At 40.1% G+C, this 12,269-nt stretch overlaps 1 long non-coding RNA gene across 1 annotated transcript in view; it reads right to left on the reverse strand.

Moving 5' to 3' along the window:
• Positions 1-6,594, reverse strand: part of LOC122817196 — a 15,691-nt gene extending 9,097 nt beyond the window's left edge. The window contains exons 1-2 of the long non-coding RNA XR_006367165.1: positions 6,520-6,594; positions 2,540-2,676 (exon numbers count right to left, since the gene is read on the reverse strand). This is a non-coding gene — a long non-coding RNA (uncharacterized LOC122817196). The remainder of the gene's footprint in view (positions 1-2,539; positions 2,677-6,519) is intronic.
• Between the last annotated feature and the right edge of the window lie 5,675 nt (positions 6,595-12,269).

Below are 12,269 nucleotides of genomic sequence, written 5' to 3' on the forward strand. Positions count from 1 at the left end.
ATGTCCCAGGATAACTCCACTATAATTATCTAACCCCCTTCTGAAGATGTCCCAGGATAACTCCCACTGGTATAATTATCTAACCCCCTTCTGAAGATGTCCCAGGATAACTCTCACTGGTATAATTATCAAACCCCCTTCTGAAGATGGCCTGGGACAACTTGGTTTGTTGCCAAACCTCATTTGTCCCGGTCCCCTTCAATAAACACATCACAGCAAATGACATTTGACGACCTTTATTAAACTTCCATAACATAGTTCTGATAACCAACATTTATTAACCACAACTGAACACAGTATATTTGCTTTAATCACAGCATAAACATCCATGTAATGTTACTCAGGACAGCAAGACCTACTAATCCTGCCCCGTAAGCAGCGTCCATGCCTCTACATGCTTACTTTACTTCTGAAGCAGCGTCCAAGACTCGCTTCATATCCCATTTATTGAATTACCCATCCAGCCTTTACTTATGAAGCAGCATCCAAGACTCACTTCATACACCATTTATTGAATTACCTTCCACCAAATAAGCAGCATCCTTACCTGCGCTTATTTAACACGCAGCATCCAATTGTTTACTTTCCTTTCCCAAACCCTTGAAATGAACATCCAAACACCAGTGGGTGAATAGAAGAGGGCAAGCCTGCCCCACTTCTCCACTAACCAGCCTGACCAGGCTGTTCCCCCTCCCTGTTACTGAAATTTTCAGACCTAGCCACCGATAAAAGGAGGGCTAAGCCAAACATAATTCGGTGTACAACAACCCCCTACATCAACCTGGATCCCCATCATCAACCCCACCATCCCATCATATAACCACCCAAAAACACTAAATGGTGAGTAACTGGTTAAAATAATCCAATGAACCTTCTCCAATACTAAATAACCATAATTTGTAAACTTCTGTACCTTAAGTAAATCACATCCACTGAACCAGTAATATCATCCAGCACCCCATAACCTTATGAGCCAAAGTCAACACCAAAACATTTACCCCAACACCCTGTGAAACCATAAAAGGGCAATTGTCACCAACATGCTCAGCTGTGACCCTATTTCCCACCCAGTGTATGTAATACAAAGTTGAAATTTCCTTTCAAAATACAACTATGCAATATCAACAGAAAACATAGCCAACCTAGCATTTGCTGCTCAACAAACCATCCTCTGAATGACTAAAATACATCCATCATATAAAATGCCACATGAGCTATAAACCCATGAACCTCTATATCCCAAGGCCAACCCCATGCAACAAAAACCTATCTTAGTAACCAAAGCCAGTCCAACTTCACAGCCATCAACCTACCCCAAACCTTGAAACCAATAAACTACATCACACCAACTATGCATTAAACAAAATGTTTTAAGTGGCCATCCTGACATTTAAGCCAGTAACCCTTAATGGCAATCTTCTATACTAATCGCCCAAGAACCAGCTAACCATCCCTCCAACTATCTGATACAAATGCAACACATGAAGTCATCCTCACCTTTGCTGATCCGCAAAACATCTCCAGCATGACTACCTAAAGCCATAACAAGTGCACAGAAACTATACCCCTTGAACTCAAATGTGAAGGCCAATCATCACACAATACCCATCTTACAGTAATGAATGCCTGACCCTCTACCCACTCAATCCAAGCTGACCCATCATACCACTGAAAACCCAACCAAACTCACAGTAGCACAGTACTATGCTCTTGATTAAGGAGCCAACTGCTAGAAACATCTAAGACCTGCATAACCTTAAACATCTCCCCAAGTCAGAAACTGCTAAAGCCCCCCCCCCCGGCTAAAACCTTAGCCATGATACAAGGAAGCAGAACAAGCCAACTTCTGTAAAACTCCAAAGCATGCTATGCATAAACCCTCTAACCCACATAACAAAGCACCCTGCTCCCAAAATATACCAAAACACCCTCATGTCCACAATGCTTCCAAAACCCTACCTACAAATTCCCTCAAGCATAAATGAAATAGTTGTAGTGGTACTCCATCTAAACCTTAACCGAGTAGGAGCCTTTACCAATACCTACCATGCCCTATGAACCATATTGGCACCCTAGCATCAGAGCAAATCGTACTCCCTCTACCCCACAGTAACCTGAATAGATAACTGTACATGCATCCAAAACCTCCACCCAAATCTAAGCCACTTAACTGCATACTTACCATTAAAATTACCGAAAACCCCGTTGCCAGCCGATTCCAGAACCAACCCAACCTCAGCTGTTGTTAATTCCACCCCACCTAGGTTCAACCTCAAGATCCCATTAATGCTAACTAAACAACTGCTACACCAGGCCCCTAATTTACCTCAAGCATACCTGTTGCTACAGTAATCTCGACCATAGTAACCCTTACTTTGTCTAAATGAGCACCTGGGATCATGTCATTACCTGCAACCTCTCAATCTTCCACTCCAACTATCCAAAATCTCCGACAGCAAAATCAGCTGTCCAATCCCCTTCCCTCAGGCCCACCAGCTGAAACAAACTAATTCCTTACCATCTAACCAAAAATGTGTACCTCCATTATAGCAGCATCCATCACCTGGTAAAACCACATCCTTCACACTATCAGCTGATATGACCTCTGCGCCGAACCATTTGTGACCGCATTGCATAACCATCCAACTGTTGAAAGACCCTTCATGGCACCACCATCTGTAAAGAAAATGAAATGTAAGTCATATTTAACAAAACAGTCTGACACAACCTAGCCCCCTCATCTACCTCCCCAAATCTCAGTCAGCTTCACTATACATCTCACCCCACTGAACTCCCCCAGACAGTAAAACTCATAACCACCAAAACCCACTCAAACCACCCCCTCTAATTTCACCCAGCTTTCAAACACAAAGAATAAGTTTTGTATGCAACCTTACCTATCCCCCTTTACAAGTAAAAGAGTTAACCGCTGACCTGTCGATTGTATCATCACCCTACAAATATTTAGTAGTTATAGAAAGCACCTTCCTGTCAACCATGGTCCTCTCACTAACATCACCATGACTGTAATAAAAAACCCACCAACGTTGATCTGACACGGCTCACTGATCAACATAATCAGCTCTGCCAAATCTCCAACCCAGGACTCTGTACACTATAGTCAGAGCAATGTACCACTACACCATTTGAGCTGAATTCCCCTTCCCCTCCAAACTAAAACCTAGAACAAGGAAACAGTCCATAAGTCAAGTCTTCTGCTATGACCTGTCACAGTAGGCAACAGATCCATGCTTGTACCCAATGCGATGACAAAACACTTTACGAAGAAGGAAAACTGCATGATGTATCATTTACCACAGAGCACTGATGTTGGGAATACCTGGGACCCAACTAAAATAAATAATCACCTCAAGAGGCCAAACCCGTGTGTTCAGACTTAAAAATTACCAATAAAATATTGAAAACCTGCAACTAGCCCAGCGTTATGTAAAATGCAGGAGTCAGTACTCTGAAAAGCAAAGCCAAAGAGAACACCAAACCTACCACACTGGACAATACCATATGCTCAGAAACCCCAGTTAGGGGTCAACACAGTGGAACTCTGGTCTGCTAATGATTGGCAGTAGATTTTTATGTGCCGAGTTGCCAGCCCTGATGCACAACCTTCAACGAAGGAATGCCCATTCACGCATGTCTCAACACAGAAGACGCTCTAGCTGAGAACTGAACCGGACAGCGTCTTACTGTGAGGTGACAACGCTGCGGCAGCACCACCACCGCAGTGTATATATATATATATATATATATATATATATATAGATAGATATATATATATTCTCTCTGTCTCCCAACTTTCATTGTGAGAAGAAACCGCACACCTTGTGTTAATTAAATTAAACCCTTTAACCTTATGCTAAACCTTGAACCCATGAATCATCGCCCCTAGTAACTTAACAAGTTAGTGGAATGACAGGCTCACCCAAGTATGCTACTTAAGCTCCGATATCTGTTATTGTTTCTGACTTTGCCCCCAATAGTTTGTCTGAAGCTCACCATCAAAATGAACCAAAAGGACTGAGAACCCTGGATATAGTTCAAAATCTACCAAGCTCATTTTGTTTTATAATAATGACAGTATTTCCCACATTAATTCCAATGTATATATTTAAAATGCCAGAAGAGCAATCGTTCCCACTGAATTAATGTATTCTTATGGTAGGATTCGAGGCTAGTCCCTGTGCCGTAACATGCCACCAGCTGTCAACTGTACTGCTTAAGCCAAGACTAATAGTGATAACCCTCCAAAATTCATCATTGTACAATACTGCAATGCATCCCCCAACCCTATTAATAATCGTAACAACTGAGTTCTGTTCCCCTTAAAGCTGACATCCTTCATATCGACTCCTTCCATAAAGCATATTAATGCTACCGCATACCTCCCTACCTCCTAAAGTAAGCAATCTGTATGAAGCCATCAGTAGTGGGCACAGAATCCCCAAAGGTATGAAGTCTGAAACTGAAATGACTGTCCCCTGCCTAACACCATCCATACCTTGCCAGAAAACTCAATTTTATGAGAAATGGACCAAACCATGATAAAATTCAGGACATTCTGTGAAAATCTCTTGCACCCTTCCCTACACTGACATAGCAATCAGAAAACATCAACCCCGACAAATGAACACCAAGCACCACTAACTTAATACTAACAGAATAACTTTGCTCACGTATACACAAACACCCATATACACATGTACTCTTACACAGCCTCCTCTCACACTTACAAACCTTCACTTCAACACAGAAAACTGCAAAATCTCACATATTTAACCACACATTGACCCACTCCCTCTGCTTACACACACACACACACACACACACACACACACACACACACACACACACACACACACACACACACACACACACACACACATATACCCCTGTTGCCTACTTTTCACAACACATACCCTACTTATATACAGAAACACACATCTTACATGTAAAAGAGAGAAGCCCAGTCTGCCAGCGATAATGAAATACATTTGCACACCTTGAAGGCTATGCATACCGACATATGCATATGCCTATTAGGCTAATTACTGCCACCACACTTCAGCAAAACTGCTGGAATGACCTGCTTTCTTACGATCGTCCATGGCTAAGCCATATTTTCAACTCTGCCCATATCTACTCACGGCAATGAATATATAAATTGAATGGATTACTTCACATAATATTCCTGAGCTGAATGGCCCAGGCCACCATTGCACATGCGTCGATTCCCTTCCCCCTCAATCAAGAGCAAACAATATCAAACAAAGCCCGTGAAAGCCGGAACCACCAATGAAGCCAACCCCCAGTAAAACGCCGTGAAATCAAAGCATCTCACAGCAGTAGCCAACTGTCATACTATTGGAAGGAAGATTCTGTCACTTTTAAAGTAACAGTCCTTGCAAACAGAACAGCAAAAACTATCTATACAATCTCTGAATTTAGCAGCACAACTTTTAAAATGCCCACGACTACCCAGGACATTAGCTACATGCAGCGAGTTACTGGGTTTATGCTAATTTGTAACTCAATACCTGTCAAGACTGCCATACTGAGCAAAACAGCAGGGGGGATGCCATTACCCACACAAAGATTACAACAACTCACCCAAGGACCCTTCCCCATCTGCTGAAACTCAAATAGCTGTGAAGGCCCCCCACTGCACCTGCGCTAATAGTGACATTACTCGTGGTTTTCTCACACAGCCCAGGAAAAGTGTGTGTAGTCTTCTGTGTGGAGTCTGCATGTCCTCCCTGCATTTGTGTGGGTTTCCTCTGGGTGCTCCGGTTTCCTCCCACGTTACAAAGACATGCATCTGGAGCCTTTCTCCTTGGACTTCCACTGAAAATTGGCTTAGTTCCAAGTCAGACTTAAAAAAAGCTAGCACTGTCTCCAACTACCACACCCCACCGACCATCCCTGTAATCATAAATGGAACAGCTTAATGAATGAACTCCTACAATTCAGAGCACTGGACCAATTCTACCCATTAATAACCACAGCAAACAACAGTCTAACTGTGAGAATAAAAAACTCCCTGAGTTGAGATAACCGAGAACAGTCTTTTGCAGCCCTAACCCAAAGCCTGACGTTAACAACCATCGACATGTAGCCTACCACAAACCACAGACATGTAGCGTACTGGGAACTGGGGAACCTGCCCACCTCATGTTCAGAACCAGAACCGGGAAAAGGTAAATTAAGCAATGTTGTTGCAGACATGCAGCGATAATATGGACAGTGTAACTGTGCTCCTCATTAGTGAATATTTTTATTATTTTCTTTTTTTGAGTAAGCTTCTATCATCCCTGAAGAGTGCAACAGTAAACATCTTGAGGCCAGTGCGTAAAACCAGGCCATTGAAAGAATGTAGCCCAGAGGGGGGGACAACCTGCAAGGGAAAACCAGACATCGAGTACCAACATCCCCTACCCTTACCCAACTTCTCAAAAAAAAAAATTATAATAATATAAATGTTACACATATATGCATACAAACCACCTGTCACCACCCAATACTCCAAGGCCTATCTCTTCTTCCTGAATACGTACAGGTCGTCATGGGCATACTTGCTTTAGCAAGTTCATGCCATAATGTGATCTCTTACCAAGTTACACTTGTCTACACTCCTTAAGCCCCTCCCCACCCTTACCTCATTTCCTCCCAAACATTCCATCTTCCATTTAACCCTTTCTATTCCCAAACCCTCTAACTCCCACTAGTATATTTATCTAACCCCCTTCTGAAGATGTCCCAGGATAACTCCCACTAGTATAATTATCTAACCCCCCTTCTGAAGATGTCCCAGGATAACTCCCACTAGTATATTTATCTAACCCCCTTCTGAAGATGTCCCAGGATAACTCCCACTAGTATAATTATTTAACCCCCTTCTGAAGATGTCCCAGGATAACTCCCACTAGTATATTTATCTAACCCCCTTCTGAAGATGTCCCAGGATAACTCCCACTAGTATAATTATCTAACCCCCTTCTGAAGATGTCCCAGGATAACTCCCACTGGTATAATTATCTAACCCCCTTCTGAAGATGTCCCAGGATAACTCCCACTAGTATAATTATCTAACCCCCTTCTGAAGATATCCCAGGATAACTCCCACTAGTATAATTATCTAACCCCCTTCTGAAGATGTCCCAGGATAACTCCCACTAGTATAATTATCTAACCCCCTTCTGAAGATGTCCCAGGATAACTCCCACTAGTATAATTATCTAACCCCCTTCTGAAGATGTCCCAGGATAACTCCCACTAGTATAATTATCTAACCCCCTTCTGAAGATGTCCCAGGATAACTCCCACTGGTATAATTATCTAACCCCCTTCTGAAGATGTCCCAGGATAACTCCCACTAATATAATTATCTAACCCCCTTCTGAAAATGTCCCAGGATAACTCCCACTGGTATAATTATCTAACCCCCTTCTGAAGATGTCCCAGGATAACTCCCACTAGTATAATTATCTAACCCCCTTCTGAAGATATCCCAGGACAACTTGGTTTGTTGCCAAACCTAATTTCTGCAAATTTCCTGTTTAATCTGGCTGACTTCTCCCTTATATGTTTGATTTTTTTATGGAAAATCACTGAGTATTAAAGTCAAATATACCTGGCAGTACACGTTTCATTTTTTCCATCCTGAAAATGCATATTGCTGTAAAACACAGGAATCTGAGTTCCTTACAGCTTGTGGTTCGTAAACTGGACAGTCCTGACCCCAGCATGATACCATTATGTCTGCACTGAAGCACAGCATACTCTACATGAGGAGCTTGTAGATATTCGGAGCAGCACCTTATACAGTGAAAGTTACTGAAAAAATAACAAAAATAGTGCTTTCATGTACTCATTGGCAAAACACAATGTAAATCCTATGGTGGAGCACATAAATAAAGTGTTTTCATGAATTGTCATTTCACCAATGTGCACATGATCTTTAATTGTCATTTCACCAATGTGCACATGATCTTTAAGCATATAGCAGTATGTATGTTTGTGGAAACTAATTTATCATCACTGGTTTTGAAATCTGCAGGGATACAGACTGACTTGTTTTCCAGCTACAATGCAACAAAACTAGTCACTATTATTATAGCATAAATTATAATAATGGCATTAGTAATTTTAGTTGATGTCATTATTATTTTTCTACTGTGTTTTGCTTCTATGTGTTGGCACAATACGTGCTCATGTGTGCACATGTGCATGTGTGTGTGTGTTTGTGCGCAGGTGCATGTGTGTGTGTGTGTGTGTGTGTGTGTGTGTGTGTGTGTGTGTGTGTGTGTGTGTGTATGTGTATTACGGTTAAACAGTAAACAGTGGCGGTTGTAGGAATCAGACCCTCTACCTTGAGTACAGAAAGCATCTCAGTAGCAGTTCAGAGCATAACTCTCAACCATCCAGATTTTCACAGAATGTCCAGATTTTTGCTTCGGATTTTTAGTATGTTCCTCATAAAATTTGTGGTTTTATGGCAAATCTTAGAGGATTAAAGTCACTAAATAATAACATATATTGAGTTTCAGACTTCATATCCTTCATAAAATATATGCTAACACAAATCCTGTTATTCAAGCAACATTCTAAGTTTATGAGATCAATATTTAATATCTGTTCCTATGTTTGGGCCTTTGTCTCCATTAATTTAGGCTTTGTCCAGATTTAGTTTCCCCCTGTAATAATAACACTACTTCATTTTATTAGCATGTCTCTGTGTTAAGAATGGACGTTTTCACTTATTAATAGTAAAGCGGTTCACACATGTGAGAACGTTAGATATAATTGATACAAATATCAATATATAAACCCACAATATACAGCATAGCAAGTAAATAAAATATCAGTCCATCAACTATATTAGTTATTTACTTGATAAATTCTTAATTTTTCCATTGTTGAGTGCCGGTGCTGATTTGTGTTATAAAATATGTGGCTCTTCCAATTTTGACTCTTTTGTCATTTATAGCTCATACAATTTAATCTGGACTGGAGCAGACAGGCAAATAAAATAACATTGTTCCTACAACTCCACAGACAGCTTGATCCCTTGTTTAGCCATAGTTGATTATTTAAAGTTTAACTTGTGGAGTTTTCAGGTACAAGACGTTTTCTTGCTTTCATGGGTGCCAGTACACCTGAAGCCTGTAAATCATTGTAGTGACATCATGCATGTTTCTGCTGTTAATAGCAACATGTCATTTACAGAGAGACACACACTGTTTGAATAACAAGATGACCTCGGCTTCAACTCCAAGTGCTGATTGTATTCAAATCATCTCAGCAACCAGGAGGTGAGGCTCCTGAAATCACATTTCACAAGTTTTCACAGGAGTGACTGATTCACATTACGTTTGCCCTTTGGTCTCACACTGGTCCTTCAAGAAGAAATTTCTGACTTTTATTAAAAGCTAGATTTTCCAAGGTAGAACTGAATCATACCTTAATATATTTTGGCTACATTTCATTAGTTCTACGAATTAAGAAGCTACCAGATATATTGTCTTCATTTCCAGATAGGATTTTTAATAACAAACAGTACAGGTAATAAAGGGGCAGTGGAGGTCTGGGCACTGGTAGATTAAGTGAATTTTGCAGGAAAAAGTCATTATGCTTATTAAAATGAAAATAAAAACTGTTGAACACTTATTTGTATATCATACTGGAAATTAGCAAAAATATATTATATCTGTCCTATAATGACTGACAAAACAAAATGCAAAAATACAAAAATATTTAACACTGTTTAAAATGTTACTAACTATCTTGAGCTTCCAGTACCAAGAAGTAGTAATCCACCCTTTCCCGACAAGTTATGCTATTCAGAATAGCAGTATTTTAGCCAAATAATCGAATGCACATTCGAATTTAACTGCATCAAATTTTATGAAACCTAAATGACTTGCAAAGGCCAAAGTTAGAAGTAAGCTAGGAGTAAAGAAAGTATACTAACTTAAACAGCCCTCTGTTTTTATAGAATAAAAATTAACTTTTCTTTTTATCGCTGTTCTGTTTTTCTACAACACGCAAACTGTGGAGAGGAAAAACTGCAGCAAGATTTTGATGAGAAAAATAATTCCTATGTCAGAATAAGCACAGATACAAGCAAACATCATGATACAGACAACATGATATATATAAATAAATATATATATATTTTATATATATATATATATATATATATATATATATATATATATATATATATATATATATATATCTATATATGAATTTAGGACGTCCGAATCCATAAAACCTGAACACACTTTAATGAAAGCGCTTTTATCAAAAAAGCGCTTTCGCTAAAGCGTGTGACAAAAAAAAATGCACTACATTTACATTTTAGCAGGGGGGCTTTGCCCCTGCACCCCCCATGTGGGGGTTGTGTCCCCCATACCCCCTGTACTTTATTATTCTCCATCTGGGACTGCACTACAGTGGGGAAAAGGGGAATTTCCCTGACCCACACCATAGTACAGCCTCGGCAACAGTCATACTTACGCGAAAGTGCTTTTTCGATGAAAAGCACTTTTGTGTAAGTATGCCCGGCCGTTTGGATTTTGGTCATTTACTCAGTTGAGCAAACATCCTAGATCCATATATATATATATATATATATATATATATATATATATATATATATATATAAATATATATATGGATTCACTTTATAATCTCGAAATACTGAAATATCGAATTTCAATATCTCGAGACTATAAAGCCAAAACACCGAAACCCCAAAAGCGCAAAATTCAAAATCTTGAACATAAACACACCATACTCCACACAACACATGCACCGTCCTCCCCACACTACAACAAACAAACAAAACACACATAAACACAACAATACAAATACACTAACCTACCCTACATATAAGCAAGGGGGCAAGCCACCTTGCACCCCCCACACCACACCCGCTACTTATATATACTAACTCTGAGGTCGCACCAAACAGAAAAAGACAGTAAACTCACCACTACACACTCTACAGTCCCCTCGCGTGCACACACACACACACACACACACACACACACACACACACACACACACACACACACACACACACACACACACACACACACACACACACACACACACACACACACACACACACACACACACACACACACACACACACACACACACACATCACATATGTACAAACACCACCACTTTCAACACTTACACAGTCACACTCATACTCTTACCTACCCTAACCCACGCCTTGTAGGCAGCTTGTATACAACCAGTAGGGTATGGCTTTATTGGCCTGAAATTGTCCATTAAAACAACAAGATAATTCATGGGCATTCAGAATCGCCATTTAGCTGAAACACCTGATGTTCATAAGGATCATTTACATATTCTAGTTCTAGCTTTGCTGGAGTTTTCATTTTGTTTTTACTAATTGGTTTTTCAGTGACCTTCTCACTCGTTGTTTTAGTTTGTTGTTTGGGATATTTTTGCAGTGACCCTGATGATAATGGACATCAGCTGGGTATAACAGCTCTGTGTTTCTAATGCTTAGTTAAACACTCTGCTTGTGCGAATGAGGTCATAACAAGGCCAAACTATGCATATCCATAGCTAGTAGGGTTTGGCTTTATTGGCCTGAAATTGTCCATTAAAATGATATCCCATGTGCCTCTGATACAAGTGGTTTGGGAGGTCACTCAGTGGAAGTTCAAGATTTGCTGGAGTTTTTATTTGGTTTTTACTGGTTGTTTTTTCAGTGACCTTCTCACTCATTGTTTTAGTTTGTTGTTTGAGATATTTTTGCAGTGACCCTGATGATAATGGACCTCAGCTGGGTATAATAGCCCTGTGTTTCTAATGCTTAGTCAAACACTCTGCTTGTGCTGTGCTGATGAGGTCATAACAAGGCCGACATATGCATATCCGTAGCTATTAGGGTTTGGCTTTATTTTCCTGAAATTGTCCATTAAAATGACAAAATACGTCATGGGCATTCAGAATCGTCAATTAGCTGAAACACCTGATGTTCATAAGGATCATTTGCATATGTTCCTTGTGCCTCTGATACAAGAGATTTGGGAGGTCATTCAGTTGAAGTTCTAGCTTTGCTGCAGTTTTTATTTTGTTTTTACTTTACCAATGATTGCAAATATAATGCAACTAACAAAGTGGAGAGATGCCACCCCGGCCTAGTTTTCCTGCTCAAGCAGAGATTATCAAGGAGTATACTTCTTTCTCATTTATGTGATAGATAGATA

This window comes from Protopterus annectens, chromosome 12.part0 (assembly GCF_019279795.1).
Source record: "Protopterus annectens isolate FY-2018-M chromosome 12.part0, PAN1.0, whole genome shotgun sequence".
NCBI classification, from domain to species: Eukaryota; Metazoa; Chordata; order Ceratodontiformes; family Protopteridae; genus Protopterus; species Protopterus annectens.